Below are 25,668 nucleotides of genomic sequence, written 5' to 3'. Positions count from 1 at the left end.
TGACTACTAGTTACTAGTCACCGGAGAGACTAGAAATCTAGCACAAGATGGTTCTCAAGGTTCTTTGTGCCATAAAATTCCAACACCCTTTTTCTTGCAAAGAGCTTACTATTGAATAATTGTGTCACATTTGCAGAGCTTTAAAAATTGATGCTAACTGTTATCCCATGTGATACCCCTGTAGCCTCCAGAGAGTACCATCCTTGATCTAATTCCTTCCTTTAACAGCGGAGGAAACTGAGGTTGCTGAATCGGTGACTTGCCTGAAGCAACCTGGTGCAGTGGTTGCCGTCACTCATTGTGAAGCCAGAGTTACAAGCAAGGGAGCAAGAGGGCTGGAGAGCCGGTGGCTCTCCCCATGTTGTGGCCACGCAGGACCATGCTCACACAGTTTGGGGGACCCCTCCAGGGAAGGCACTTTCAGAAGTCTCCAACACGAAGAGTCAGGTCATGCAGCCCCCTGCTTCCTCAGCCCAGCAGTGGGACGTTAAGCAAGTTTCTAACCTCATTGAGTCCCAGGTTCCCTATTCAGAAAAAGATGGGACTCACAACAACAGCCATTATTTATCAGGTGCTAGTGCATGGCAGAGGCCGGGCTGCAGAGTTGCATGCATGATTCATTTAGTCCTCCCAACAATTCTGCAAGGAAAGTATATTAGCCATAGGTGAGAAAAGTGAGTTTCGCAGAGCTTCAATAATTTATCTAAGGTCAAGAACGTTCCACATCCAGGATGGAAACCCAGGAATAACTGACCCTCCTCTCCATGTTAAAACTGATCAAATTGTATGCTTTAAATATATATTGTTTGTTGCAAATCAGTTACACCTCAATAAAGCTAGCTTTTTAAAAGCATCATCCCGAATCAGATATAAAAGTTAAAGAGAGGAACAACAACAAAAAGTAATCACATTCTCTGGAATATATATGTGCTAAAATGCATCCAGCTGCACACTCAGGATTTGAGAATTTTACTGCATGTAAAATACGCTTGAATAAAGTACTGCTGCTTTTTTTTTTAAAAAAAAAGTAATTAGACCTAAAATCAGAATTCTCAAATGTCACCTGGATCTCTTATTGGCAGAAAAATAACACTAGACCGTATCTCAAATAAATCATTATCTCAACTCCTGTTCACCTTTAAAAATGCATTTTCTTTCTTATTATAAAAGCAATACCTGTTCCTTCTCGGGAAATTAGAAAATGCAGATGAGCAAAAATATAAAAATAAAAGACAGCCATGGTTCTGCTATAACAAGATTTTACACTCTGGTGTATTTCTTTTTAATATCTTTCAGTGTGTATATGCTTATTTGGGTGTATATATAATTATGTAATACAGGGGAAGTTGTGAAACAGAGGATCTTATCTTACAAATTATTTTATAATACACTTTTAACACTTAGGGACTCTACCATGGAGAGCTTGCCATGCCAAAGAATGTTCATCTAAAATAAGAATTTTAAAACTAAGTTCCATGATGCTCTGGAGTTCTTGGGAAGTGTCTCAGGGGTTGGGGGCAGGGTCGGGGAGAGGGTGAAGGTCAGACGAAGGGCAGGAAGAACTGTAGGCAGTTGAGGCCTGCCTCTGTTCTTACTCAACAGAGCTCCCTTTATCTGTTGAAATACTCAGTTCCCATGTAAGATGTCGTTGGAAAAGGAATTCCATTACCAAAAATAAAATAAATAAAGGAAATCATGACCTGTCACGTCATTCTTATTTCTGCTTAATTTCTTTTCAAAATGAAATCAGTTTTGTTGTTGTATACTTGTCAAAGTAACGGCTGTACGTTTTTCAGGATTTAAATTATCCAAAAATACAGAAATAAAACTTTGAAAGTCACCCATTAATCTCATGGTTCTTTAGTCATTTTGGAGTGTATGACACTGTGCATGCAGTATGTCCTGTCCTTTTTCCTGAACACAGAGCACTACCCATGTCACTTGGCCTTTCACAGCATGATTCTTAACAATTTACTATTTGTGTTATTTTATTAAGCTTATTACTATAATAGAAAAAAAAAGACTTACAAGTCAAACTTAAAGCTCATGGAGAATTTTATTTTCTTTTCTGAAATGTGTATCTTTAACAGATTGAATATCCTTGTAAACTTTGCAAATGGAACATTCTGCACATACACAACTTCCCCAGGACTAAAGAGTAATGAGATTAAGGGGTGATTTTCGAAGTTTTATTTCTACATTTTTGGATAATTTAAATCCTGAAAAACATATAGCTGTTACTTTGACAAGCATATGACGACAAAACTATTTTCAGTTTGAAAGGAAATTAAGCAGAAATAAGAATGACGTTACAGGTCATGATTTTGTTTATCTTATTTTGGGCAATGGAACTCCTTTTCATGGGAACTGCCCTTCGTCTGACCTTCATCTTCTCCCCCATCCTGCCCCCTGCCCCCTGAGACACTTCCCAAGAACTCCAGAGCATCACGGAACTTAATTTTAAAATTCTTATTTTAGATGAACGTTCATTGGCCTGGTAAGCCTTCCATGGTAGAGTCCCCAAGGGTTGGCAGATCGCCATGACAAGAAAGGCTTCTCAACTTTCCCACTGAAATGCCCCCAATGGCAAAGGAGGGTGTGATCCAGAACCCCCAAAGGTTTGGAGGAAGTTCTGGTGGCCTCTTCCAGACCCCTGATATTTTTTTGTTTGTCCTTAAAGGTAGTTGGCTGCATATGTTCCCCTCCCATGGTTGTTTAACTTACCCTCTTATTGCACCTTTAGTTTGTCTCAACTCTTTTTTTTTTTATCACCGTAAGCAGCACTGCCATGTATCTTCTTTTACATGACTCTTTGCATCTCTGATTATTTCCTTAGGGATAAATCCCAGAAGTGGAATTATCGGGCCAACTGGTATAGGTATTTTATGGCTTTTCATATATATGCCAAATTATCTTTCAGAAAGGAAGTACTAATCAATAATCTCATTATTTTCCTCATCCTCACCAACATTGGATGGCATCATAAAAAATGCAATTGATATATGAAAAATGATATCCTATTATTGTCTTTATTAGTACTTTACTACTGAGATGAAAGAATTTTATGACTTTGTTAGACATTTTTGTCTCTTACTTTGCAGAATATATGCTTTTATACTTTGTATATATTTCTATTGGAGTGCATTTATTGTATTATTAATTTATTTTTTCACCCTGGGGATACAGAAGTTTTTGCACATGGATACCTTGTAAAATGCTTAAATTTGGGACTTCTGGTGTGCCCGTCACCAGAATAGTGTTCACTGTACCTGATAGGTAAGATTTTACCCCTCACTCCCTCCGCCTCTTCCCCCTACTTGGTTTCCAGTGTCCTTTACATCTCTTTGTGCCCATGTGTGCCCATTGTTAGCTCCCAGTTATTATAGAGTACATGTGGTGTTTGCTTTTCCATTCCTGAGATACTGCACTTAGCATAATGGTCTCTAGTTCCGTCCAAGTTGCTGCAAAAGACATTATTTCATTCTTTTCTATAGCTGAGTAGTTCTTCATGGTATGTATGTGTGTGTGTGTATATATATCACATTTATATGTACATCACACATATATATCACATTTTCTTTATCTACCTATAAATTGATGGACATTTAGGTTGATTTCACATCTTTGCAATTGTGAATTGTGCTGCGATAAACATTGGAGTGCAGGTGCCTTTTTCATAAAATGACTTCTTTTCCTTCAGGTTGCTACTAAAGACCGGCTAAGAGACATGAGAGCCTGTGCAAAGGCACTAGGGAGGGGGGTGGTGATTGGAAGCTATTCCAGAGGTGAAAACAATGTGACTTGGCCATCGGCTCGGCGCACGCAGGTGGGGGAGGGCATCCTGGCAGTGTGGCTACAGGCTATGGGATGTCATGTGATAAGCTCTGAATTTTTCACTCTGAGTCACTGGGCTGAATAGAGCAGCTATTCTGAAAGTATGCCAGGGTGTACCTTTGACTGGCAGCCGTGTGAAAAGGTACAGCAAAATGCTGCTTTATTCTCTTCCCCGGAATAACCACATTCTTGCCACATGATTTCATTTTGCAGGATTTGTAGGTTCTTGTGCACCCTATCCATCTGTATATTTACTGCTGGTCTCCCGGGAAGAGAGAAGACAGGTTATTTCAGAAATACAAACCCAAACCAAAAACATTCCCCTCCATGCGGTGGCTCTGAAATTAGATTAGTTTGTCAGATTAGACTGGAAAGGAATCTTAAATCATTTAGTACAAACTGCTCATTTTGTAGATGAGGAGGCTATATCCAAGAGAGGAAAAATGATTAGTTAGCCAGTAAATGGAACCACGGGCTCTATCTGGAAACAGGGAGAAACAGTAGCTCGACATGGATAAAAAGTAAGGAAATCAGATAGCTCTGGGCTCTGGTGCTCACCAGATGTGTGATCTGGGAGATGTTACGTAGGTTTTCCTGAGCACCAGTTTGCCCGACTGCAGAATGGATTTGTTGTAAAAATTAAACAAAATGATTGCACATTTACAGCGACGACACATCTGAGAGCTCGCTGCCTGTCAGTGGTGATGAAGATGAAGATGCTGTTGAGAGTGGTGATGATGACGATGACAATGACGTAATCGAGGGAGACGGGGCTTTGCCATCAGAACACCTGAGTGAGAATGTCTAATATTAGCTGTCCGACCTTGTTAGAATGACCTAACCTCTGTAACTATCCACTTGATTATACATAAAATAGAGATAATAATCTTTTTCTTGCAGTATGGGGAGAATGAAGTAAAATAATTCATACATTTAAGGTGTCTAGCACAGTGCCCGGCACAAAGAAGAGAGGCAACTGAAGGGTGCTGTCTATCCCTGAATCAGACTTCCTTCTTCATCTCCTTCTCCTTCTCTTTCCCTCTGCTCTTCCTCTCTACTAACATTATTGTTTATTAATACACTTTATTTTTTTAGAGCAGTTTGATTTCACAGCAAAACTGAATGGAAGGTAAAGAGATTTCGCATATACCCCCCACCCCATGCATGCACCCACCTCCCTCATTATCGACACTGCCCCCCACCAGAGGGGTACACTTGTGACAACTGCTGAACCTGCATGGACACGTCCTCGTCACCCGAAGCCCATGGTTTACCTGAGGGCTCAATCTTGGTGGAGGACGTTTATGAGTCTGGGCAAATGCATGATGACATGTATCCACCATTATAGTATCAGATGGAATAGCTTTACTGCTCCAAAAACCTTCTGTGCTCTGCCCATATGTCCTATTGGTCCCTCTCTCCCCACTAATCCCTGAAAACTAGTGATCTTTTTACTGTCTCCATGGGACACATGCCCAGAATGTCATACGGCTGGAATCATACAGTATGTAGCCTTTTCAGATTGGTTTCTTTCTCTTAGCAATATGCATTTAAATTTCCTTCATGTCTTTTCATGGCTCGATAGCTTATTTCTTTTAAGTGCTGAATGATATTTCATTGTCTGATGTACCATAGTTGATTTATCCGTTCACTGACTAAAGGACAGGCTGGTTGCTTCCCAGTTTTGTCAATTATGAGTAAAGCTACCATCAACATATGTGTGCAGGTTTTTATGTGGACACAGGTTTTCAACTCCTTTGGGTAAACATCAAGGAATGCAATTGCTGGATGGTGTAAGAAGGGTATATTTAGTTTTTTTAAAAAACTACCAAACTGTATTCCAAAGTGGCTGTACCATTTTGCATTCCCACCAGCAATGAATGGGAGTTCCTGTTGGTCCACATTCTTGTCAGCACTTGGTGTTATCTGTGTTTTGGAGTTTGGCCATTCTGGCAAGTGTGTAGTGTATCACATTGTTTTCATTTGCATTCCTCTGAGGACATATGACATGGAGCATATTTTCATATAATCATTTGCCATCCGTATATCTTTGATGAGGTGTCAGTTAAGGTCTTTGACCCATTTTTTAATCAGGTTTTGTTTTTTACTGTTGAGTTTTAAGAGTTCTTTGTCTATTTTTGATAAGAGTTCTTTATGAAATAGATATGCCTTTTGCAAATATTTTCTCCCAGTATGTGGTTTGTCTTTTTATTCTCTCAGCAGTGTCTTTTGTAGAGGAAAAGTTTTAATTTGAATAAAGTCCACCTTATCAATTCTTTCCTTTAAAAAGTCATCACCAAACCCCAGGTCATCTAAATTTTTCTCCTATGTTATCTTCTAGGAATTTTGCATCTTACATTTATGTCTGTTTTCCATTTTGAGTTAAATTTTGTGAGGGATAAGCTCTGTCTAGATTCTTTTTTTTTTTTTGCATGTGGATGTCCTGTTGTTCCATAACTATTGTTGAGAGACTCTTTTTGTCATTGGATTGCCTTTGCTCCACCATTAAAGATCAGTTGGGTATATTTTCATAGGTCTATTTCTGGGCTCTCTATTCTGTTCCATTGATCTATTTGTTTATTCCTTTGCCAATACCACACTGTGTTAATTACTGTAGCTCGATAGTGTATCTTAAAGTCTGGTAGTTCTCCAACTTTACTGTCCTTCAATATTGTACAACATTATTTTTTATTTTAATTCCATATTGTCATTTGTCCATTATCTGGAAGTATTTATTGTAGTCATTGATCCTGAAACTCTTCTGTTTCTCTGTTCTGCATAAATTTGTTTTCTGCAGTGTCTGTACATCTCTACTGTAGCTTATAGACCCCAGATATGGCCATTCTACTCAGAACATTCCTGGGTATTAACTTTAAGACAAGGATAGCGACCCTGGGGAAATCCTCACCCTACCAGAGATTTGAGGCAGTCTGTGTGGTCTTCTACCAGGTCCTCTCATCTCCACCCAGACAGTATTTGGTAAATATAATTATTTGTTGTTTGGAGACTTTTGGTAGTTTATTTGCTTCACCAATTAAAACAATATTTTATCTTTTTGGTTGTTTTTTGGTGCTGGGAATGGCAGTAGAATCCCTTCTACTGAGCCAGTAGTATCATTTCCTTCAGGTACTGGGAAAAAAACTAAATAGCTACACATTCAGGGATCTTTTGTAAAAGCAGCAGGTCTCCTGGCTCTAATGCAGACAGACCAGCTTGACAGCGCACTGTGGCTGAACATGACTGAAAATCAGGTCAGGGATTGTCACACGAGGAGGACAAAAAGGTCGGTACCCAGTGGCGGGAACGTCCCTGCTGGTTGTGGATAGCGGCGCATCACAGAGCTGGCAACTACCGGCCTGGGGGGGTCCATCTTTCCTGGAACTGCAACATCCCATCTGTTTGCTTTTATGCCTTAATATCCCCAAAGTCACTCCCTCCAAATGCTACAGAGCACATATTTATCGTTTTAATTAAAGTGAATAGGTTTGAGGATTTCAAAAGAGAAATTTGAAGCAATCTGAGGGAGTTCCAAAACAGAGACGGGAAAGCTTACACCCCAAAGTGTCAGGGCAACATAGCTCAACCCAGGTTCCCTGATTTATGCAGGAAATGAGCACAGAAGTTATCTCAGGGAGGGAGAGAGGGAGGTCACTCAGTCCAGGAGAGATACAAACTTGCCTGCAAAATTTTTACTTATAGAAAAAAAAAAAAAAAGGAAAGGAGAAAAGAAGAAAGGAAGAAGGAAACAAGACACACTGAGGCCCATGTCTCTATTTGTTCCCAAACGGATTCCATTAGACTCACTCTGTCACTGTACGTGTACCTGGGTACAGCTGCAGATTTAGATAACTTCCCCTCTGCCCTTTATTATGACTGCAAAAATTCTGTGTGTGAGGGATAAATAATGTATGCCCTCAGCCAAGAAAGGAAAGAAGACCTAAGGAAATATCTCCAAATAGAATAAGCAACATCTCTCTCTCTGGTATATTTTTATTTCTGACCCGTGTTCCCACTCCCTCCACTCTCCCCCGCCACCCTCTCCTACCCAACCGTAGGAACCTGCAAACCTGGAACCAGCCTGCTAGAGAGCATAGGTTTGGGAGTCAAACCTGCATTTAAAATACTTGCAGCTGAAACGCTTGTGTGATCCTAGGTAAGTCCCTTCTCTTGTCTCTGCAAAACGAGGCTACCAATCACCGGTGGGGGTAAGGGCTTGGGTTCCGTGCTGTGTTGAGAAGCCAGAACCCTTTGCTTCTTGCAGTTATAACAGAAACAGATGAAGGGACAACATCAGACTTTATGCTCAATGCTTAAACGACATTCAAAGATGAAACTCACACAGGAATCACTTGTATTGTCTCTGCGTGTGTGTTTGTTTCTTACTTGTGCCTGTATTTTGCTGAGGAGTAGGGGACAAGGACGGTTTTCCAGGTGGTGGTTTAAATAAGGCCCCAGCTACCGCCCCTCCAACGTTTGGATTAGAAAACCAGGCGGGAAAGGAAATGATTGTAGAGTGAAAAATCCAGTTTGGCTAGTTCAGGTCTGTGGGAGGAAGTTGGAAGCAATAACAGAAATGAAGTTTGGGGACTGTTTGCTCATTTATACGTCTGCGAGTCCCCAATTACACACCTAATTAAGAGTTGGACAGTTAGGCAAACAGTGTCAATGTATAATCAGGGAGGTTGGGATTAGCGCACAGTACCCAGAGAGGCACGTCTAGTCTTTAGGAAATAGTGGGAAAAGTGTCCCCGCAGTGTGTCTTTCAGACCCCAAGCCCCTGCGGCCCTGTGGGCGTTTCTGAAACCTCTGAGGCTTCTTCAGCTTCCCGTGCCTTGCCACTCGGTCTCCAAAGACACTCAATGTCAGAGACAGACGAGGTCTCTGCAGAGGCAAGAACCAAGGTCTGAGAAAGGGGGCAGGTTGTTCCAGGACACAGGGAATGGGGGACCCAGGGCTGGCCAGGCCTTCCGATGCCTGGTCTTCCTGTGACCTGTCCTCCCACCCCCTTCACTGCGACTCCCTTTTCCATCTTGTCTCAGTCATTTCCCACGTTCTGCTCTCTCTGTGCTCATCTTCTCCAGACCTTCCTTTACCCCCTTGTCAAGGAGTCTTTGGAGCCTCCATCCTCTATGAGGTTGACAGGTCTGGGTAGAAATGGGATGTTTCCACCCGTCTACGCACCCCCACCAGTCCATGGATGGAATGACGTTGGTTTACCTGGGTGCTGGTCCCCACCACACCTGCTCTGTAGGTTTCTGGGAAGGTGACGGGGCCAAGCCCCCCGTGGACTCTCTCTCCACGCCCTGTCCATGGGTGCACCAGCGTGAGTTTGTGACAGACAGCAAATGGCTTTGTGTAATCACTGGAGAAAAACCTTTCTTGTTCCTGTTCCAGTTTCACCAGATGTTTTGGAGTTACTGTCTCACAAAAGGATCGAGGTGGAAGAGGGGGACTGACTTGCTCTGTGTAGCTGGCCCCGCTGGCCACGCTGAGGATACCGAAAGCCTCAGGGTTGCTCCTGTAACCCAGAGAAATCTTCGATTGTGGATGCAAAGGGTGATTGAGGAGCTTGTTCTGGAGTTACCTGAGGAAGCTGCACAATCAGCTTCTTCCATTCTTACTTCCTATAGATGCATCCTTGACATTTCCATGGCAAATGGGAAGCTTCCCGGGTGTCGCTGGACCACTGCTCATGGAGATAGGGAAGGCAGTCGGATGGGGTAGGCAGGCACAGAGGCTGAGAAGTGTACATCTTCCCATTTTATCCTCACCTGGATTTTCACAGGCTGGGCCCCAGCAGCAGATGCAGGAATGTAAGGGCCACTATTCATTCTGTGACCTCAAGGCCCTGGATGCCAATCCCGAGTCACAGAGATGCACAATGTGACTGGAGATCTGCGGTTGAAAGCTCCTGGGGCCCAGCCTCCACGGTAGCCTTGTCTACCCTTAGGTCCCCCCTCCTCTCTGCCCATCTTCTTCTCCCTTGAACTTCTGCCCCAAGCCTCTGGCGGAAGACAAGCTTAGTGCCAGAGTCCAGGAAAAGCCATACCTTTCTTCGCTGCGGGCTGGGTGATTGGGGGCAGCAGTGGAAAATGCAGCCTAGAGGCTAAGGGCAGTGTCTGCTTTCTGGCTGTGTGATCTTGACTTTCAGTTTCTTCATCAGTAAAATGGAGATGATGACAGTGACTCCTTCACAGGGCTGCCATGAAGATTAAATGCATGTGCAGCACACAAACATTACGTGCCTGTCATGTCGGCGGTCCTATAGAAGTAGGGTGATCTTATATCCTGGCATGTCTAGGATAGACTCACTCTGTGCCTATTTCCCCAGCATCACTGTTAACAGTGCCCCCTTCACATTTCAAAAGCATCTGAAGTTTGGACATTAGTAGTGCAGACAGTGTTAGCTACTTTACTATGGGCAGTGAGCCGGCAGTGTAAGGATTTACAGGGTTGGATGACGTGGGTTAGGAAGCGAAGCAAGCCTGAGTTTGGCTTCAGAGCATCTGCTATCAACCATCCAGGTTAGACTGCACTTATCCTGGGAGAGACAAAAACCCTGTAACACGGACGTTTTGCTCTTCCCCACCCACTCCCACCTCCCTGGCGAAATGTGCCGAGAACTAATAAGGGGGCAGCCCCACTGGGGGCTCGGTCAGTAACGCATGTGCAGAAAGTGAGTCTGAGAGCCCAGCACGGCTGCTTTCTTCTCTGGCACAGGCCGGATAACCAGGGTCGGGGTAGAGGGTCCCCAAGGGCATCCAGCAGTTCCACGTTTTCCTAGATAAAGGACAAATGTTTAGAAATGACCACGGATGGCCAGTATTCTTCCCTGGGGGAAGGGCTGGGGTCAATCTTGGCAGAACGTCGCCACAGGGACCACACTGCCGCTGTGTTGCCGGAGTGGCAGCTCAGAGCTCCACTGCAGCCAGGTCCTTGGGCTCCTCTTCCTCTCCTGGTCCCTGAGGTCCTGCGTGCCTCAGGTTATTGTCTGTCTGTCTACCTACCTATCCATCTACTCCTGCCTCTCATTCTAATAGCTCAGACCCTGGAGTCAGATCCCAGCTTCACCACTTACTCGCTGTGTAACTTTGAGCAAGTTCCTTAACTTTTCTGTGCCTCAGTTTCCTCATCTGTAAAGCGAAGACGATACTGTATCTACCCCATAGGGTTGTTTTGTGAGGATTGAAAGCCGTTCATGTCTCACTCATAGCACGTGCTTGGTACTATATATACACAGATTGCACTATAATAACTATTGCTCTCATTAGCGCCTTCTGTCCTTACCATTGTCCTTTAGAAGGGGTTCTCACTTTCTCATCCCATCCTTTTGGCTGTCTTGATATAATTCTGAATTAAAATAAAACTCTTTTCGCATCATTAGGAAGAGAACTGTGACTTGCTCAGGCCTGACTAACATTTGCATTGGCATTTTGTTACACAGATGGGCAGACCAGGGAAACAGAGCTTGGTACAGAAGGGAGTGGAACAATCTCTATTCCTGTTTGGCTCTGCCCTTGGAGAAAGTGCTAAGAAGTGCACAAATTTTGGAATTAGATCGTAGTTTGAGTTCTGAGTTTTCCGACTTCAACCAAGTGGCCTTGGGTTAATTATCTAACCTCTCTGAGCCTCAGTTTACTGATATATAAAACTAGGAAAACTACGTGGTTTTTGCAAGAGTGAATGGGTGCAAAAACTCCTGATACCATGCCCGGCATGTGCAAGGCAGTATTCCATAAATGCCGATGCCTTGTCCCCTCCTGTTGTTAGATTGCAAGTTCCCTGGGGGTTGGGGGAGGCTGTGTTTGCTCATTGTTCATTCTCTCGGTGCTCAGCCGAGTGCCTGTAACCAAGGGAGCAGTCAGTAAGTGCTCACTAAGTGAGTGCAGGATGAATAGATTTTTCATGCATTACATGCCTTCTTACAGATAAATATATTAACTTCCTGCTTACTGCATCATGGCTAATCACTGCTAGAGAGGAAGGCTTTGGGGATTTAATGATTTTTGAAAACTATGTTCAAGGTTAAATTATGAGTCAAGCCAAGGCTCTAAACCACTGGAAGCAATTTCCTCATATTTCAGCCGTTGCTCAACCTCATTCGCTTTATTTACTCAAAGCCCGCAAACCCCTGCCCCTTGCATTCCCCTGCATCCAGAGTTTGCTCACTGTGGCTGCATCCCGGCTGCCCTGCCCTGGAAAGAAAGCAAAGGCAGAGAACACAGTTTAAGGCTGAATTGCCTCAGGCCTTGTATTTTCAAAGGGAATTAACTAGAAGGTGAGGGATGTTTGTCCTTAATACTGGTCATTTCGCTTCCTAATTTCTGCATTTACTCACAAACAATGTGTGGAGGGTGGAAAAGGGAGATAGATTTTTGAAATTGGCTCTTCTCCGCCTGTCTGCAGCCTAGGTCACTCACCAGCCTCAGGCCTCCCTAAGACTCTACGAAGAGTCAGGCTGGTGTGGTGGCAGGGTGGGGACTACAGCTTAGGTACTCAGAATAGTCTTTGGCTGCTCAAGGTCGCTCTTCCCTTCATATGCCTCTTTGGTCATCTTCTTCTCATGGCTCTCGGTACCTAGGATCTCTTTGTCTCCTTTAAGACAGTCCTGATGGAACAAGAATCAATCAAACAGCGCAGTTCTATCACGCCCAGAGTGGTCTGGGAGTTACTTGACTTCTTGCCTGGATGGCAAACTTCTCCAGGGCAGCATTTTGTTTGTTTTGTATTGTATTTTTAATAACTAAGACTGAACATCCCACCAGATACAACTGCAAGTGTTTAGGGGAATGAACCTGTAGCCCTTCTCTGTGAAGGACAACATTGCAACAACCGTGGACCAGACTGTCTTTGTGGGAGCCACCCATTTTCCTGAGAGAAGGCGGTAAGAAGGACTTTATGAATGTATTATTGGGCGGGTGGACACTGTTGGAGGATTTCTGGGAAATTGCAGAGGCTGTCTCCCTTTGCTCCCTGTTTTGTGCAGGGGCCTGGAAAGGTATGGACCAATCTGCAAAGGGATCCTGTAGACCCACAAGGCAGAAAGGGGACAAGATGGTTACCCTGATGCTAGAGACATGTGATGAGGGAAATCAGCAGGGTGGAGAGTGGTGGCTGGATGGGCTGGACACAAGGTTCACGGGCTGGATGGCTGGACAGAAGGGGTCAGGTAGACTGGTCAGGGAGCCCTGGTTGAAGCTCAGTGGATGAATGAGTCTGGAAGTCTCAGCACCTGGCTCCCCTGATACGGTGTACAGACCTGAGTGACAACAGTTGAGCATGTGTGCTTGTGAGTTAAGGGAACTGTAACCTTGGCTTCTACACCTGGCTCCCCATGGTGGCCTGTGCAGTGATGGAGCCAGCACCAGCGTGGCCGCGGCTATGGTGGGCAGGTGTCTCTGCACCTGCAGGGCATCATTCTTCAACAGTGCCTCTGGTGGTGAGTGGGAGTATTGCACTTGCTGTCCAAGGAGACCGCACTGATTGGTATTCAAAGGCAGCGGGCGCAGATGAAGCCCCGGAGTTCTTGGATAAGTAGCGGGAATGAGCACAGGAAAAATAAAATAACATCAAGAAAGAGGGAGATTCTGGACTTCATGCTGATTAGTGGAAATGGCTTGAGTGATTGATTTAATAACAACAAAAATAGGTCCTATAATTATACCTCCATTTGGTGAAATAGCCCACACCAGTTATGAAGCTCACACAGTGCACATGACTTTGCATAGAATTGGATTTCAGTACATGTTTGTCCAATGAAGAGACTGGATGAGGGAATAGAATGAAGGCTCATTGAAACCCACACTCTGATAGACACATCACATATTTATCCAATTTATTTTTCACAACCCGGTAAACATTGTTATCCTCGTTCTACAGATGAGCCGTTCCAGGGCCCATCTCCAGCAGCAAATGATGGAAACAGTATTTGAACCCATGGCTGATTCCCGAACCAACGCTGGCCCTACTCTGTTGTCTCTTTGGCCAGATGGGATGCTGCAGGGATGTCTGCAGCAGCTTTGGGCACTGAATGGTAAAACAGATGATTTGGATGTGACTGTGGTTAACGGAGTCTCGGGACTGGTGAAAGTGATTCATATGAAATGAAATCAAGCAAAGCTTTTACAAAGGAACAAATTCTGGTTTTATCCTGAGAGTTATGATCTGGTGTGAGGATTATGGTGCTGAGAGTCCTAGCAAAGCCATCACCAGCAATACCCGTGAGTCCCATGAGTTACGACCATTCGCTATTGGGGAGGGGAAGGGAGAAGGGAATAAAGGAAAGCAAGTCAAAGATATATCGATTGAGAGACGAAAAGGAAGTCAGTGGAGTGGGAAAAGAAGAGAGGAAAAGAGAAAACTTTTGCTAAAACTGATGCATTAAGAGCATTCAACTGAAAGAAACATTAAGTGCATCTGGATGATTTTGCAAGGAGTCCTGCCTGAATCACGTGAGGTTAATTATTTTGACCCCCATTTTCTGCTATCACACTTGACTGAGGGCATCCCAGACTGGAAATGACACCGCTGCCCTCAATAACGTGTCTACAGCAACTAATGATCTCTCTGGAGTGTAACTCGAGTTCCTACAGTGCAACTGTAACTCTAGAAGCAAATTGGCTTGGCAGTAATGGCTTCAACATAATTGCTAGTAGTTTCTGGTCCATTCTGGCAAGAAACACAAAGAATGCAATTGTTAAGTTTTCTTTCTTAAGGCCCTATAGTTCATCTTGCAATATCAGAGACTATGTGACTGTTGGAAGCTCATTTGTGCAGAAGCACTAGTTAGACCAAGCCCCGGGAGGGTGTAGACCCTGATTGCCTTGTGCACATTGTACTCAAGAGCCTGGCACACAAGAGTAAATCAGTGAGTATTTGAATAAAAGGATAAATATGTGCTGAAGCCTGGTTTCTTTGAAGCCATCTTTTTCTTTCTTTGCTTTTGAGCCTCTCTGATGTATCAAGATGCCTGCTAGTCTTTGAGGGTATAATGCTCAAAAAGACATGTTCCCTGTCCTCAAAGAGCTTATAGTTAGTGGGCCAATTCTCCTATTTTGAGAGAGAGGAAAAAAATGTTGTTGCAACAAGGCATTGAGACACTGTTGGCTAGGCCTGCCTCTGTTACTTTTTAAAGAAATTTGTCCACTTCTGGTTGTATATCCTCTGTATACCCAAAAGACTACAAGACTCAGGAACACCTTTAGAAAATCAGGAAGTGCAACAGTTTGTTTTAAGGCTCATTCATTAATTTAACAAATACTGACTGAGCCTCTGTCATGCATTAGGATCTGTTTGGGGCGCTAGGAAACTGGCATGGATAAGACAGTTCCATGTCCTTGTCTTCCGGGGGCTCATATTCTAGATGGGGAGGCAGACAATATGTGAGAGAAATAAGTAGTAAAAGAAGTATCTGAGACGTTCTGTTGTAACAGGTGCAGGGCCTCGGAAGGACTTTAGATTTTACTCTGAGACGGGGATGAAAATAATTCTTCCCCACGTTTCTCCCATTTTCTGTTCAGACAAACAAGCCCCTCAAAAGCCCCTTCTCCACCTATGAAATCCCTTAGGGGAGGGTTTGATGTGCAAATTTCTGAGAGCAGAAACAGCCCCCCCCCAACCAGGTCCTAATGCTCAAGATTCCACCAAAACCATAAACAAATGAATTTACTTCCGTGTTCCTCTGGTGCCTCACTTATCAGATGAGGATCACAAGGTCTGCAGAGCAGTTGCATTTCAAAATAAAATGGATGTGAAAACAGCTGAAGCCCAGTGAGCCCTTGATAAATGCTGCTTCTGAAAGCAAAATAAGATTCTTTCATGAGGTAACAGGCTTTTTCTGGGCTTATGAAGACATAAGGTTTAAAGCGTAAATTTCTTATGCTCTGGCCTCTCCACAAGGGAGTGGATCTTGGGACCCCAATGCTGCTGCGGTAGGGAGGATCGTCAGGCAGTGCTTAGTAAGGTACAAATGACCTTAGCAGAGTTTCCCCACCCATCTTGGGGACAAGGAACAGAAATCAATTGTGAGGGTCCTCTCCTGTCCCCTGGGACCTAGATGGATCATGGATCATGAATATTTAAATGCCACTACTTGTTGACACTCATGCTCATACCCTGATTCAAGATCACAAATCCACAAGATGTTGCTCCATGTCACCTGGGTCTCCTTTAGACAATAGTAGCAATTATAACAATGGTATTAATAATGGCATCTTGCAGTTACCAAGCTTTTATTAGACACTTATTAGCACTTTACCCATTTTAGCTCATCAGATGCTCCCATCAGCCCTGTGAGGTGGACACTCTTACTGTCCCCATTTTACAGATGAGCAAAGCAAAGTGTAGGCAAGGTCACCAGCATGCTTCAATTCACAGAGCTGGTGTGAGCTGGGTCCAGGATTTAAACTCAGCACTCCATGGCCTCACAAGGCACCTGAGCAGCAGCCTGCTTCAGTGACCCGGTCTCTTCCCTGAAGCTGGTTCCCAGCACCAAAAGTGGCAGGTGGGCAATTGACTTACCCTCTTAAAGCCTTAGTCTCCTTGTCTGTGAAATGGGCAGAATAACGGCACAGGACTGAATGAGATGTTGGCTCCCAATACATGTTGATGTCCTTCCCTCTATGGAGATCCAATCTGTACAGAGAACTGAGTGGGACATTCCACTGTCAGAGGGCATGCAGGTCACAGAGCCCACAAACGTGTGGCTGGTTGCCCTGTATACATGTGAGAATCGGTATTGCCCATCAAAGCATTTGAGTACTGACATTGTTTTATTCAAGGGCATCAAGCTTTATCAGAGAATAACTCCTCCTGATAGGACTACATGGATTGTGACTTTAAGTGAAGCCCTTGAATGTTTTGGTTTCAGGTGGCAGCCTCGGAATATTTTCCCAGCAAAGTTAATTAAATGCACCCAGTGCTCTCCATGCACCTTCTCTGTCTCTCCCACAGTCAGGCCTGCGTTTTCATGTGCCTTCCCTTGATCTATTTTTATACTATCACATAATAGTTTATCCCCTAAATATATCCATCATCCTGGGTTTGCATTTTTTTTTTATTTATTAAGTCTTCTGCCAGCCTCCCATAGTTTCAACAGTGTTAGGTCAACTCTGAGTATTGGAGAATATAGAATTAGAAGATGTGGGCCCAAGTCCAGCCTCTGGTGGCTTCTCTCCTCTGTGACTTGGGGCGATCCCACTCTGTTAATCCAAGTCTTGGTGTGCACTCTTATAAAATGGGAGCAAGAGCCACACTGAACGGGTGCAGTACGGCTTATGGAAGGTAAGGTTATGAGTGCAGTATAAACGGAAGGGACTGTCATTAGAAATGGCCCGCCTTTGCATGGGCTTACTGAACAGTACCGAGTCCCACCATACAGGCAGAGAAAGGCATTTCAGGAAGGACGGTAAGCTTGTGGGCTGTGGAAACAGATTGGCCCCGCTCCCAGCTCTTCCTAAGTCTATGACCTTGGACACATGATTTAATCTCACTGTGCCTCAGTTTAGAGAGCAAACAGCTGTAAATGGAGATGATAATTGTAGCCACATGGATGGTCTATATTAGGATTCACTCAGTGGTGCTCAACGGAGGGTGATTTTGCCCCCAGGGGACATTTGACAACGTCTGGAAACATTTTTGGTTGTTACAACTGGGTACTGGGGGTGCTGATGGCATCCAGTGGATAGAGGCCAGGGATGCTGCTAAAGATCCTGCAGTGTAGCTCCCCCTCAGCATAGACTCATCCAGCCCAAAACGTCAACAGTGCTGAGGTTGAGAAACTCCCATTAACTAATATAAATGCATATAAATTCTTGGCACAGTTATTGGCACTTGATAAATGTCTACCTTGAGGAATAAAGTTGGCTATGTCTGGAGAGAATGATGGAATGCCTTAATGTCAGCTACAGCACTGGGATTGGAACCTGGGTGCTGATTCCATTCCCAGTCCACTCTCGGTCCCCTGCACACGCCAGATCCACCGCAGACCTATTGCCTCATGCTGAGTGTGTGCGTGTCAGTCTGGCTCATCCATCTGCCAGCTCCATAGATGAAAGGCCTTAGCCTGATTCCTCTTTGAATGTCTCCTGATGTTTAGTGCTGTGACTACACACAGAGCAGGCTCCATTATGGTCAGTAAAATCAATAGCTGCTTTAGAAGTGGTTGGCAGTTTGGCTGCAGGGCTTGCAGAGATATATAGATGAACAATTGACAACATAGTCAATTGTTCAGGAAAGAGGGTGGGGCTCTTGTAGGAGGTACTGATGAGTGACTGGGGTGAGCAGCTTGTCCTCCAAGACCACCTGGCCCTGGCTGGAGATGTCCATGCCCCCAGCCCTCACAGAGGAAAGAACACACTTAGAATGAAGGAGCGGGAGTCTTGGGATCTCCCGACCTGGAAAGACTGCTGACTTTTCTCCCAGACAGAACTTGGGAGAGTGACTGTTCACAGAACCACCAAGGACTAGGTCTACAAGGGACCACAGGAGTCATCTGGCTTCTGTGCTTGTCTTAGGAGAAAACAGAGGTCCAGCTAAATCCTGGTAGAAGCTGGACCAGAGCTCGTGGAAACATCTTATGAGTATTATATCCTCACAAGCCAGCAGAGAGCTTGATATATGAGAGATGCTTAGGAAGGTGTAAACGACTATAGCAAAGTTTCCCTACCCATCTCAGGGAACAGGACCCTGAACTCATTGGTGAGAGTCCCTTCCTCATCCCATGAGACCTAGAGGAACCCTGGCTCATGAATACTTAAATGCCGCCGCATGTTGACACTCATGCTCATACCCTGATTCAAGATCACAAATCCACAAGGTGTTGCTCCATGTCACCTGGGTCTCCTTTAGACAATAGTAGCAATTATAACAATGGTATTAATAATGGCATCTTATAGTTACCAAGCTTTTATTAGATACTTATTAGTGCTTTACACATTTTAGCTCATCAGATGCTCCCATCAGCCCTGTGAGGTGGACACTCTTACTGTCCCCATTTTACAGATGAGCAAAGCAAAGTGTAGGCAAGGTCACCAGCATGCTTCAATTATCAGAGCTGGTATGGGCTGGGTCCAGGATTTAAACTCAGCACTCCATGGCCTCACAAGGCACCTGAGCAGCAGCCTGCTTCAGTGACCCGGTCTCTTCCCTGAAGCTGGTTCCCAGCACCAAAAGTGGCAGGTGGGCAATTGACTTACCCTCTTAAAGCCTTAGTCTCCTTGTCTGTGAAATGGGCAGAATAACGGCACAGGACTGAATGAGATGTTGGCTCCCAATACATGTTGATGTCCTTCCCTCCATGGAGATCCAATCTGTACAGAGAACTGAGTGCAACATTCCAGTGTCATCTCTCCTTATGTCCCCAGCCCAGGGCTCTCTCTGCATTATGCACAGACACCTTGCCCTACCTACCCTCAGGAATCTCTGGGGACAATGAGGTGACGTCCCTTACTTATTGGTGTCCTCCCACATTGCTTTGGCAAAGTGTGAAGACCAAAATTAGGAAATAAATCTTTGCTGAATTGCATGCATAATCAGACAGAGAAAAAAGGGACTCATATCCATATGTATACACAGTATTTATACTTACATACACAGAGAGAGGGAAAGACATTTACCTCATTCTCATGCCTTCAACCATAAGCTCTTGAAACCTGGCCTCTGGTATCTTGTTTTTGGCCCTTTCAATGACACATGCAAGGACACTTGGGGGCTGAAAGGACCTCCCTGTTGGCGCCATCCGACCAAGTCCTGTAGTTTCCTGAAGGCTGCAGTTCCATCCCAGCCCTTCCCTGATGCTCTCTCTCCTCTCTCCAGCCCTCTGGAATTCCTCTTCCCTAAACCCAAATCTTCTCGCCATGACCAGTGTGTGGCATCACCACGCTGCTTCACGTGTTATGTCTCTGTGAGTTGTCTGCGGAGAAGCTTGATTAGAATAATGGCAGAATGGAAAGAATGTGAAATTCTGAGTCAGAAAACCAGGATTTGAGCCCAAGTTCCACGTATTATCTTATCAAGATCTTCTACCCTCTGAACCTCAGTTTTGCTTTTATGACATGGAAACAGTGGCCCCTCCTCTACTTATGGAAATCAAATAGGATTGTGCCTGCAGAAGAGTTTCACATTAAGTGGGACGCAGATTTAAGACATTATTAGTGCCTCCTCCATGAGATGGAAAGACTATGTTTTTTCTGTTTTGTACATCCTGCCGTCGTGCCTACGCCTATAGGTAGTATGCAGACGCCATCCCCATGCAGTGCCTACACGTTACGGTACGTGTAATGAGTTTGTAACAGAATGCATATCGATGCATGGAAAAAGATGAATGTGATTACAAACATAGATGCATGTCTCCTTTTCCCCCTAAATCCTGTTTTGCTCTTTCTTATTTCTATTTTATTACTCTTATTTCATTTTGTTTTATGAAGAGCTAGGGAACAAATAAACTGAATTAAAATGAATACACAACTACTTGTACAGGAGATATAGAAAAGTCACCAAATGTGACTAGGTGCACAAAGGAAGTACACTGTGATCTGCATGCACTTTTTTAAAGAGCAGAGAGATGGACAGAGAGGGGAGCAGGTGGGAGGCACGGCTAGAAGAAGGTGGGGGATCACGAGTGAAGGAGGTTGTGTGATAAGCGCGGTGATCAAAGTGTGCTAAAATGCCACCACGGCCAACCACAGGTCCCTCAACAGCAAAAGCAGCTGTAACCACACGTGTAGGACACAAGGGGGAGAGGAAGTTCCATTCAGAAGCCAGGCGAGGACCAACTTCTTCAGGACCGTTCCTCCCTCCCTGTTTTCTAGAGTGCCAGCTCACCTGTGGCCAAGGCGGTGCTAATAAAGTTCTTGTTGAAAGCCCGTCTGTTGACGGTGGGCTTCAGGGACTCCATGCATTTCTCCTGGTTTATGAAGCACTTGGCTCCGGAGATTGAGCGACAGAGTGAAAACAAACAGAGCCGGTTTCTTTCTTCTACTTCTTTCCCCGGGGAAAGAGGGGCAGAAGTAGACAAAGGAGGAGGACGCATATAGACAAAAATAAAAGATGATTTAGAGAAACAAAACATCCAACAGAGGGTGGACAGGACAGGGGTCAGTGGGGTGGACTTTCACATCCTTGAGGAATGGAAATGACATGAAATAAAATCCGAAATTTCCTGGTCCTGGGGAACTTCTTACAGCCGTGGGGGAGATTTGAGGCAGGTCTGCTTTGTTTACAGAAGAGAGGACCTCTGTGTCTCTAAACAGAGGTACTGGCTTAAAGACCCTCGGGATAAAATGGCTGTGGTCCGGCATGATCCAGAAGCCTCCTCTGAGCCTAGAGAAAGGAGTCAGCCCTTCCATGGCTAAGGAACTATAGGTCTCATCAAAGCAAACAAACTAAGAGAACGTTAAAATCTACTGATTCCATCCTAAAGGGTGAGGGCTCATTATAAACTAATTTTTGCTTATGAAAAAATGCATCGAGGGTAAGGAACTGTTTGGAGTTCCTCCTGTGGATTGTATTTCTTAGTTTACACCAGCAAGCATTTATTAAAACACCTGCTATTTAAGTTATAATAATGCTTTATGACATCCTTACCCTATCAGATTAGGAAAGTGGGGAGAAGCCAGTATGGGAAGTGCCAAGATCAGCTGGCCATTCAAAGAAGATGTGAAGAAAAAATAACTCTTTAATAGGGTAGATAAGCAGCCCTCGGTTCATACCTAACCTGAATTTTCACCTGCACTCGTGTTTTTGTAGACTATGAAGCTAAGGGGCACTGAGTCATCATCAGCCCCAAAGCCATCGTTTTCCAGTCAAGCAACCTCAGCTGAGATTCTCTAGGAGCAAAGACCTCTGCTGCCCCTGCACTGACCCTGGCTCCTGTTAGGGCTTCCTCAGTGCTGGGGTGACAATGGGACAGGGTTGAGAAGAAGGAAGTACCCCTCATCTTCCTCAGGAACCAGACTCAGGGCAGGCCCCAGGTTCCCCAGGGTGAGATGCGGGTCTCCACTCTTGCATCTCAGAGAGACAGCCTCAGCATTAGAGATGAGTGAATTCATTCATGTGTTCATTTGTTCATTAATTTTTATACTATTGAGCATCCCTCCTCTGGCTCAGGCTGGGGATAGAGCCTCCAACCAGCCAGGCACGGTCTCTGCCCCGAGGGTGGGGGCTTCCATTCCAGTAAGAGCAATATATATGTCACAAGGAGAAGAGAGAAATTGCAGGAAGCGATTAGTACTGAAAAGAAAAGGCAACATGTAATAGGGCAGTGAGTGGGGTAGAGGTGGGGACAGGTAGGCCAGCCAAGGACTCTCAGGGGAGGTGACGTAGAAGAAGCCAGTTGTCGGGGAACTCCTTCCAGGCAGAGCGAAAGGCAAGTGCAAAACTCCACAAACCAACCTGGCATGGCTGATGAATAGGAAGAGCTCCTGATGAGGCTGGGGGCATGTCTGATCCTGGGTGGGGTCTTTGAGCTGCCCTCCATAAACCCATTGAGGAAAAGAGCCTTCCCAGGCCCCACTGTTAGAGAAGCTGAGTCAGTAGGGGGTGGGGGGAGGGGGAACAGAGCAGGAATCTGCATGTTTAACAAGTGTTGGGTGATTAGAATTCACCTGGCCCTGCCATCAAACTGCTCCAGCAGATGGTGACATGGGGTTAATGATCAGAATCCCAGATTCTAACTCATTTTTATCCCATTAACCGGGCATTTATGATTCGGTCAAGGCTCATGTCAAATCGCAGCAGCAGGAGGAGGTCTCAGGAATGACTTAGCACAGATGAGGAAATGTTGATGTTGATGTCGCAGAGATGTTGCACGCTTTCCTGAAGCCACACAGCAAGTTGAGTCCACTTCAGGGTTCAGATCAACTGGCCGCTGAGCCCCAGAGGTCCGCTGAGGGTGGACTGGCTTCTGCAGTTTTCTCCTGGAAAGAAAAATAGCAACTCTAGATGGAATCTCAGTCAAGTACCCACGAAACGTCTGGCTTTCTTTCAGGCCCCTCCCTGGCATATCCTTCATGACAAATTATTTGCTAAGTGTTCGCCGAATAGGAATAGCTGTTGTATGAAGTGTCTTTTTCAAAACTAAGCAACAGCAGAAAAGTGCTTTGGTTTTACAGTAGTTGATCTTTAACCCCCCATTTATGGTAATGATGAGCTGGGAGGAACTGTTCTTTATGGAGGCCACTGAGTTTGAAGTAACAATGTCATCTGTATATTAGAACGTTAGTCTTTCTTTTTTTTTTTTTTCTCCTAATTAGGGGGTGGTGGTGTGGCATGCACCTATCACATGCTAAGCAGCAAATTAGCATTTGAGCTGAGCTTATCTTAGATCTCAGCTTCCTTCTCTCTCCTGCCTGTTGCTGCTTGCAGAGGCAGGAAGCTGCACTCTGAACCCGACTGTCCACAGCAGTCAGCTCAGGGCAGGCCCCAGGTCACTGGAGCTGGAAGAGGATCCCCCTCTTTGCATCTCAGAGCTGCCGCCTCAGTGCCATAGACAGTGAATTCGTTCCTCAGCTCATTGATTTATTCATAAGCGAATAAATCTATCACAGCAAAAATCTGGGCATGTGGTCTAATAGGTGGTTAAATTGCCTGATTTGCAAATAAGTTTATCTGGAAAGTTCTTTAATGTTCAGTTATACACTTCACCCAAAAGACCATAATGATACATAATTAGGGCAGTGCCTAAACATCTGGCTGAATAGACCCACTCTAAACCCAATCTCTGATACCCCCTACACATACCCTCAGTGCTACGCAAATAGGTATCGTGAATCTGATTGAAGAGGGGAATGTTTAATCAACTGCATAACACAAAAGCATTTTTAAGGACCGTGGAATATCTAATATTTGTATGTAAGCCATACTGCTAATTGCAAATGAGTCTTACCAATTAAAGAGGGCCCTTAAGAAGAGCTATGTAGAAACATTTTATTAATCACCAAGTTGAATTGCTATATGTGCTAGAAAATGGTACAGCAGTATTTCTTGGAGAATATTCTATAACTCAGATGTTTCATGTTCAAAATGGATGCCACAATGGTCTGTGCTATTGAGACCGTGTTGAAACGTTTGTAGTCAGGCTGTGGACCATATCCTCTGGATCCAGTCATGCCTGGGTCTGACTATCAGCTCTGCCACTTTTTAGCTGTGGGACCTGGGGCAAAGTAGCTCTCCACTCTGCACTCAGTTTTCTCATCTGTCAAATGGGCTTGGTAGTAGCCTCCTCTGAGGGTTACTGATAACGTCCTGTCAAACGTCAAGCACAGAGCCAAGTGCCCAGTAATGAAATTCACCATTAGGGCCATTCTCCTCTGGTCTCCCCACCTCACCCAAAAGTGCCTAGCCCATCTGGAAAAGATTTAGTCAAGAGCCACTTCAGAAGACCTTGAGAGGACCTTAAGGCTGTGGACAGGGAGCAGAGCAGAGTTAGGAGTGTGCTTGACACTGGCCTACGGGAGGGGATGGTAACACTTTTGGGCATACAGTGACATCTTCCAGAGCTTTCAATGGTTCCCCGATCACCTGGAAGAGAACACCAACATTGAAAAAGAACATTCTCTGAGTAGTCATCAAGAGAAAGTGTCAATTGCTAAGTGTCTAAATCATACCAGACACTTTATAATCTATATCTCATGTCATTTGCATGGTAGCTCTATGAGTAGAGCTCATTACCAGCCCCACCATTTTGGAGGTGGGCAAACTGAAGTCCTGGGAAGTTCACTAACTTCCCCCAAGGGCTCAGAGCAGTAGGAGACACAGCACATCAGAGATGCGAACTCAGGTCTGGGTGACTCTACCCCGTGATGCTTCCATGTTGTTTTTAATCCTCAAAACAAACCAATGCAGAGGTGGGAGGTGGCTAAGCAGTGAGCGAATTTATAAGGCGGAAAGGCAATTAGAACAACCCTGAGCTCCATCTCTGCACACGTGAGAAAACATGTCTGGGAGGTGAACTAAGAGAAAAATGTGATCCTGTGAAATGAAGAGGCTTCGTGGGGCAAAACAGATCTCAATTGGTGGGGAAGAGGGTGGAAGGAAGGAGGGAGCACAGTGAATACTAGGAACCACAACCATGCTGCTTCTCCGGCTATCCATGCAGAGGTGCAGGGACTGGTGTGCATGCCTCTCTCTCTGCCTCCACCCCACTGAACTTTGAGTTAACAAAGGCAGGACATGTAATGCCTTCACCTTTGTCTCTGAAAAGCCAACACAGTGCCCGGTACAGAGCTCGACGTCAACACGCTTATTAAACAGGCGGGTGAGCCAAAGAGTTGTGAGATTAATCTGGGAAGTCTTCCCATATGAGGGGGCCTTGAGCTGTGAAAAAATGGACAACAGGGATGTGGCTTGGTGGAAAGAAGGTGCAGAGCTGCTTTATACAAGTGAGGAACTGGGGTGTGTGTGTGTGTGTGACAGGGAACGACGCACACAAATGCTTGCTCCCTTCCTAAATTTGGGAAAGAGTGTTTTGGATCTGCTTTTTCAACCTGCGTTTTGGAGGCAAACATGCCTGAGTTCAAGTCCCAGCTCCGACACCACTAGCTGTGTAACTTGGACATTGCACTTTACTTTTGTGAGTGCCAGTTTCCTCATCCGTACAACAGGGGTAATAACAAGAACACAGACCTGTCAAGAAGGTTGAGAGGGATAAGTGAGATGATATGACACCCTCACACAGCTCCTGACACATGGTAGACCCTTAGTTAATTTTGGTCCCTCTGTATCAAAAACCTGAGTCTCATCTAAGCAGCCCTGCAGGCAGGGATCTGGGGCCTCTGGACTGGCAGATGTGTGAGGTCGATCAGCCTTTGCCATTTGTGCCTACTTGTGATGTTTCTG

This window comes from Lemur catta, chromosome 15, assembly GCF_020740605.2.
Source record: "Lemur catta isolate mLemCat1 chromosome 15, mLemCat1.pri, whole genome shotgun sequence".
Taxonomy (NCBI): Eukaryota; Metazoa; Chordata; class Mammalia; order Primates; family Lemuridae; genus Lemur; species Lemur catta.
The sequence above is the reverse complement of the archived record's forward strand: the minus strand, read 5'-3'. Positions refer to the sequence as shown.